Raw genomic sequence first — 7,369 nt, forward strand, 5'->3', positions numbered from 1 at the left:
CATGATTTTGTTCTTTTTTATGGCTGCGTAGTATTCCATCGTGTATATGTACCACATTTTTTTAATCCAGTCCTCTTTTGATGGGCAGCATGGTTGCTTCCAAGTTCTTGCTATTGTGAACAAAGCTGTGATAAACATAAGTGTGCAGGTATCTTTTTGATAGAGTGATTTGAGTTCTTCAGGATATATTCCTAGTAGGGGGATTACGGGGTCATATGGGAGGTTGATATGTAGAACTTTTAGGAATTACCACACTGCTTTCCACAGAGGTGGCACTAGTTTAGACTCCCATCAACAGTGTAGAAGTGTTCCCTTGTCGCCACACCCTCTCCAGCAGCTGTTATTTTTTGAGTTGTTGATAGTTGCCATTCTGACTGGAGTTAGGTGATATCTCAGTGTGGTTTTGATCTGCATCTCCCTGATGATTAGTGAGGTTGAGCATTTCTTCATGTGTCTGTTGGCTGCTCGGATGTCTTCCTTTGTGAAGTGTCTGTTCATATCTTTTGCCCATTTTATAATGGGGTTGTTTGTTTTTTTCTTTTCAGCATGTTTGAGTTCCTTGTAGATCCAAGATGTTAAGCCTTTGTCAGATCTGGAGTTGGCAAATACTTTTTCCCAGTCTGTATGCTGTCTCCCTGCTCTCTTGATGGTTTCTTTGGCTTTGCAGAAGCTTGTCAGTTTAATGAGGTCCCACTTGTCTATCTTCTCTCTTATGACCTGTGGGTTTCGGGTTTTGCTCAGGAATTGGATGCTAGTTCCAATTTCCATGAGGATTTTTCCTTCATTTTCTAAGGTTCTTATGGTTTGAGGTTTTACATTTAGGTCTCTGATCCATTTGGAGTTAACCTTTGTGCATGGGGATAGATAGGGGTCCTGTTTCAATCTTCTGCATGTGGTCAGCCAGTTTTCCCAGCATCATTTACTGAATAGGTTCTCCTCTCCCCAATGGTAGGTGGTGGAGGCTTTGTTGAAGATGAATTGGTTGAGAAATTGAGGTTTTGCTTCTGGAATCTCAATTCTATTCCATTGATCTATATGCCTATTCTTGTACCAATACCAAGCTGTTTTGATGATTGTAGCTTTATAGTAAAGTTTGAAGTCTGGCAATGTGATACCACCTGCTTTGTTTTTTTTGCTGAGGATTGTTCTGGCTATTCTTGGACGTTTGTGTTTCCATATGAATTCCTGTGTTGTTTTTTCTAGGTCTGAGAAGAATGTTGCTGGTAATTTGATGGGTATTGCATTGAATTTGTAGATTGCCTTAGGTAAGATGGACATCTTCACAATGTTGATTCTTCCATTCCATGAGCATGGGATATTTTTCCACTTGTTTGTGTCATCTTTGACTTCTTTGAGCAGTGTTTTGTAATTTTTATTGTAAAGGTCTTTCATGTCCCTGGTTAGGAAGATGCCAAGGTATTTCATTTTTTTTGTGGCTATTGTGAATGGAATTGTGGTTTTTATTTGGGTTTCTGTTTGTTTATTTTTGGTGTAAAGAAATGCGATTGTCTTTTGCACATTTATTTTGTATCCTGAGACTTTGCCAAAGGCCTTTATCAGTGTAAGGAGGTTTTTGACAGATTCCCTTTGGTTTTCACAATCATATCGTCTGCAAAGAGAGATAACTTGACTTCTTCCTTTCCTATTTGGATATCCCTGTTTGCCTTCTCTTCTCTGATTGCTCGAGCCAGGACTTCCAGTACTATGTTGAACAGGAGGGGTGAGAGAGGGCATCCTTGTCTTGTTCCAGTTTTCAGGGGAAGTGGTTCCAATTTTTGTCCATTTAGGATTATGCTGGCTGTGGGTTTCTCATAGATGGCTTTTACTATTTTGAGTGCACATTAATTTCAATAAATCAAGCATAAATCAAACACTGATGGTCAGAGCTGGGAAGGGGCCACAGTGATTCTATGCAGTGGTTTCAATCTTGGCCAATTAGCAGAATCACTTGGAGACTTTTAGAAACCCCTTCTGAGCTTATCTGGTGCAGAAGCCAGAGGAGAACCCAGTAATTTGACTCACCAATTCCCACCACTGTGGAAACTTGCAGAACTCTTAGACATAGCTTTGGACTTTCCATAATATGCAGGATGGATCTGAAGGGTTAGAAAAATCCCAAGTTACATCTGTGTCCAATCCCCTTATTTTACACAAGGGGAAATGGAGACCCACAGAGCAAGGTCATACCCTTGAACATGTCACAGCTTGGATGAGAAGCTATGTCTTTCAGCTCTGATCTGCCTTCCCTAGTTGTTTCTGAGTTAATGAGGCTTGGTGTGACAGCTGCCATAGAGGATGTCAGGCACTGTTCAGGTTTCAGCCTAATTTACCCTGGTCCATCTGACAGAATCTGTTCTCCAGGTTGCATGTGGAAAAATGGGAAACTCTAAATTCCTTCTAATCCAGGTGTCACAAGCACATGGGCCTACCTGCCTCAGTAGCCAAGTGGAATGTAGAGAAAAGACCACAGAGCATAAAATGAATGGAAATAGGTTTTAAATTGTCCCTGTTGAATTCTTCACACCTTCTAAAATTCATGTTGTTGCTATCAAATAATTCTCCTTTCTAGCAGCCTATCAGGTTTGTTATCAAGCAAAGCAATATACATTTTGGAAAAATGAAAACAAAAATCACCTTTGAATGAAAACTTTTGAATATATATGCTTTTCAAAAAGGATAGTAGTTCACAGGCTAATGATATGTGTTTGATGAGTGAATTTTACACTGTTAATGAGGTGGGTCAGAAGAACTATTTTTAAAAAGGCATCTGTTATGAATATACTATGCATATTTTTGAGATAAAAGGGCCTTATTTTGATAAAAAATTGAAATGTGAAGAGACTTGCAAGAACACTGATAACCCTCAAAACCCCTAGTGTGATATAAATGTTACTGCTGGTGAGAGAAAGTTAAATGAGTTTGAAATAAAAATAATTAATTTCATTGCTTCCTGGTTAAAGAGACCAGGGGCACAGAAACTCCATGGAACTCTGTGAGATTTATATGATTTAGTTGTAACAGATTTTCCACAAATGGGATTTAGAACTGGATTTCATATGTTAAAAATTGATTGCCCTGGATAAAGAACAGTTCTAATTTCAATTACTTGGGCCTTTATGGTGAATATTTGTGGTGAATATTTAATAGCTTAGCATAGAGGGCTGTTTTCTAGGTATCATATACTCACTTAAATTGCCTAGCTGGGTCCCATAGGTACCTTTCTTCCAGTTGGAAATCTTGCTTAGAGCACAGACTGTTGTCCTCAAAGTTTAGTTTTCTTGGTCACTGAACCTAGCATTTCTCTCTTTGAATTAGACATAGCAAAGACATCTCTTGCTACCTGAAAAGAAGAGATATGGTATATCTGATGTTAGTGTTTCAAATTAAATACTGGCCTGTTGATTGCACTAAGGATAATTTTTCCAGGAATTATGTGTATGTCACTGGGCGCTGTTCATCTTTTTCTGTTGCTATCTCAGTGCAAGCAGTTTTAGAATTTTTCTAACTATAAAAATAATAAATTTTATTGTAAACAAGTTAGAACCTATATGAATATGTGCTTTATAAAATACCCATAGAAGCTCCACTCAGAAATATCTCCTATTAATATTACATTTTAAGATGTAGTCATCCAAACTTTTTTTAATGCTTAAAGATACCTATATCTACCTATCTATTTAATTAATATTTTTACACTTAAATTTTTTATTTTAAAGATGTGGGGTACAATTCAGGGTTAGGCATACAAATGTTCATTACAAATGTTCAGGTACTCTTGTTGGTGAGGTATGCCCCTCCCTCCCCTGGCAGTTTCCCTCAGTTGCCAATCCCTACCCCCCTCCCCTGGCAGTTTCCCGGTACTGCCATTCCCTTTCTTATAGTATTGTGATAATTGTTCAAGGACTGCTTATGAGTGAGAACATATGGTACTCTGTTCTTTGTTTCTGTGATAGATCACTGAGTATGATCAACTTTAAATCCATCCAAGTTGCTGCAAAGTCCATATGTTTGTCCTTCTTTATAGTTGCTTAATATTCCATTGTGTATATGTACCACATTTTTTTTTAATCCAGTTCAGCTTCGATGGGCAGCATGTTTGGTTCCATGTTTTTGCTATTGTGAATAGAGCTGCAACAAACATGCGTATGCAGGTATCTTTTTTGCAGAATGACTTGAATTCCTCCGGGTATGTTCCCAGAAGGGAATATGGAAGGTCAATTTTTAGTTCTTTCAGAAATCGCCACACTGTCTTCCAAAGAGGTTGCACTAGTCTGTATTCCCACTAGCAGTCTAGAAGCATTCCTTTTTCTCCACATCCTCGTCAGCATCTGTTGTTGTTTGTTTTATTAATAATGGCCATTCTTACTGGCTTACCTATTTTAACATAAACATAGTGTCATACAATATGTGCAATTTTGAAACCTACTCTTTTTATTTATCAATGTGTTGTGAACATATTTCGTCAATACTATGATTTTTTTGATGGCTGTGTTGTATTTCATGGTACACGTGTTTTGTGATTTGTTGAATCAATGTCTTATTGATGGAAATTTGGGTTATTTTCAGTTTCTCATTAAAAATAAGGCTGCAATATATATCCTGCAAATGCATCCTTACAAACTTCCTTAGGACAAATTGTTAACAGAGAAATTTCTGAGAAATAAATATGCAATCCTTAAAACTTCTAAACATACTGCTCATCTGCCTTCTATTCAATTTTCTAAACCTTTACTAAGGGAAGTGGGAATGTGCTAACAGTAGATCTTCTATATCCATTAAAAAAATGAAATTTTTGAGTTACGGAGTTTAAAGAAAAATAGTATTTTGATGGAGGAAGCAAAGATGCATTTATAGCCCTCGTTTCTATTCCTGATATCTGGTAGAATACTCCAAACATATTTTTCTTCCCTCCTGGACTTGATGTTGTCAAAGAGAAGTGTAGCAATTAGAAGCAGAGTGTGCATTTCAACCTGGAATGAAAGTTAAAGTGTGGAAAGTGAGGATAATGATTATTATTTGAGATGTGTAAAATGCATTCAAAGTTGTAAATGTTTGGCAATTCTAGGATGGCAAGCATTATTATCTTATTGTTAAAACACAATTTGCTCCATTGAGCTGACTCCCAGCACTTTAAGTGTTATCATTACAGAATGATGTTTTTGTACAGTAGTTGTAGTTTGATTGTGCATAGTTTGAATGCAACAGCAGTATTTTACCATAATGCTTTTTCCAAATTGTGAACTAAATGTGAATACTTATTTGAGTATACTTTTAATAATGCTAAAAATTTAAATTCTGCAGCAGTGTGGATCATTGACAAGGCAACATGTTTACCAACACTGAAGGAATGCAAGACAATTGTGCATTTTTATAGGCTTGTACTTATGCATACAGAACATAAATTTGCATTTTTACATTCATTTATCTTAATAATTGAACACAGTTACTTTGAAACATAAACTTGGACAAAAATAACTGTTTTGTGTTTTATATGACTAGTATACATGTTATATATATGTCATCTTTATAATTGTAATAGTATTTAATATATAATATAAAGTAAAATAAGAATAAAAGCTATAAATTAGATAATATTAAAATATGACATAAATATATATTAAGTATATCACATGATTATTATGAATTATATAAATATATATTATCAATAATGTTTACATTTTAGAATTAAAAGATAATATTGTATCATTGTAAATATTTTCTTCTGGTGTGACTTGCTCTTTGTTTTCTTTTTTTAATTAGAAAATATAGTTTATTTAAAATAAATTAGTAAGAGAGAGACAGAAATAGAAGAGCTCTTCATTTTCTTAATAGTGTTTTTCAAAGAACATATACTTTTAATTTTGATAAAGTCCTGTTTATTTTTTCTTTGTAGTTAGTGTTTTTCTTTTTTTTTATGGTCAATATTTTTTATTTTGATATTGTGGGGTACAGTTAAGGGTTAGGTATACAAATATGCTTCATTCAGGCCTCCTTGTTGATAATAGGTGTCTCCCCATCCCCATACAGGTGTTTACTACCATTAGTCCTATCCCCCTCCATAGTTTCCCACCACTGTCAGTCATTTTCTTATGGTAGTGCGTTGGATGATCAAGGTCCACTATATGAGTGAGAATATGTGATACTCAGGTCTTTGTCGCTTGTGAGAGGTCACTCAGTATTATAGACTCTAGCTCTATCCAGGTTGCTGCAAAATTCATGATTTTGTTCTTTTTTATGACTGCATAGTATTCCATTGTATATATGTACCACTTTTTAAAATCCAGTCCTCTTTTGATGGGCAGCGTGGTTGTTTCCAGGTTCTTGCTATTGTGAACAATTCTGCGATAACATTCGTGTGCAGGTATCTTTTTGATAGAGTGATTTGAGTTCTTCAGGGTATATTCCCAGTATGGGGATTGCAGGGTCATATGGGAGGTTGATGTTTAGAGCTTTTAGGAATCACCACACTGCTTTCCACAGAGGTTGCACTAGTTTACACTCCCACCAACAGTGTAGGAGTGTTCTCTTTTCGCCACACCCTCTCCAACAACTATTATTTTCTGAGTTATTGATAATTGCCATTTGGACTGGAGTTAGCTGGTATCTCAATGTGGTTTTGATTTGCATCTCCCTGATGATTAGTGAGGTTGAGCATTTCTTCATGTGTCTGTTGGCTGCTCGGATGTCTTCCTTTGTGAAGTGTCTGTTCATATCTTTTGCCCATTTTATAATGGGGTTGTTTGTTTTTTTCTTTTCAGCACGTTTGAGTTCCTTGTAGATCCAAGATGTTAAGCCTTTGTCAGATCTGGAGTTGGCAAATACTTTTTCCCGGTCTGTATGCTGTCTCCCTGCTCTCTTGATGGTTTCTTTGGCTTTGCAGAAGCTTGTCAGTTTAATGAGGTCCCACTTGTCTATCTTATCCCTTATGGTCTGTGGGTTTTGAGTTTTGTTCAGGAATTGGATGCCAGTTCCAATTTCCATGAGGGTGTGTCCTTCATTTTCTAAGGTTCTTATGGTTTGAGGTTTTACATTTAGGTCTCTGATCCATTTGGAGTTTATTTTTGTGTATGGGGATAGATAGGGGTCCTGTTTCAATCTTCTGCATGTGGTCAGCCAGTTTTCCCAGCACCATTTACTGAATAGGTTCTCCTCTCCCCAGTGGTAGGTGGTGGAGGCTTTGCTGAAGATGAGTTGGTTGAGAAATTGAGGTTTTGCTTCTGGGATCTCAATTTCATTCCATTGATCTATATGCCTGTTCCTATACCAATACCAAGCTGTTTTGATGATTGTAGCTTTATAGTAAAGTTTGAAGTCTGGTAATGTGATACCACCTGCTTTGTTTTTTTTGCTGATGATTGTTCTGGCTATT

This window comes from Carlito syrichta, unplaced genomic scaffold, assembly GCF_000164805.1.
Source record: "Carlito syrichta isolate Samal-C Ts95f unplaced genomic scaffold, Tarsius_syrichta-2.0.1 Scaffold305663, whole genome shotgun sequence".
Taxonomy (NCBI): domain Eukaryota; kingdom Metazoa; phylum Chordata; class Mammalia; order Primates; family Tarsiidae; genus Carlito; species Carlito syrichta.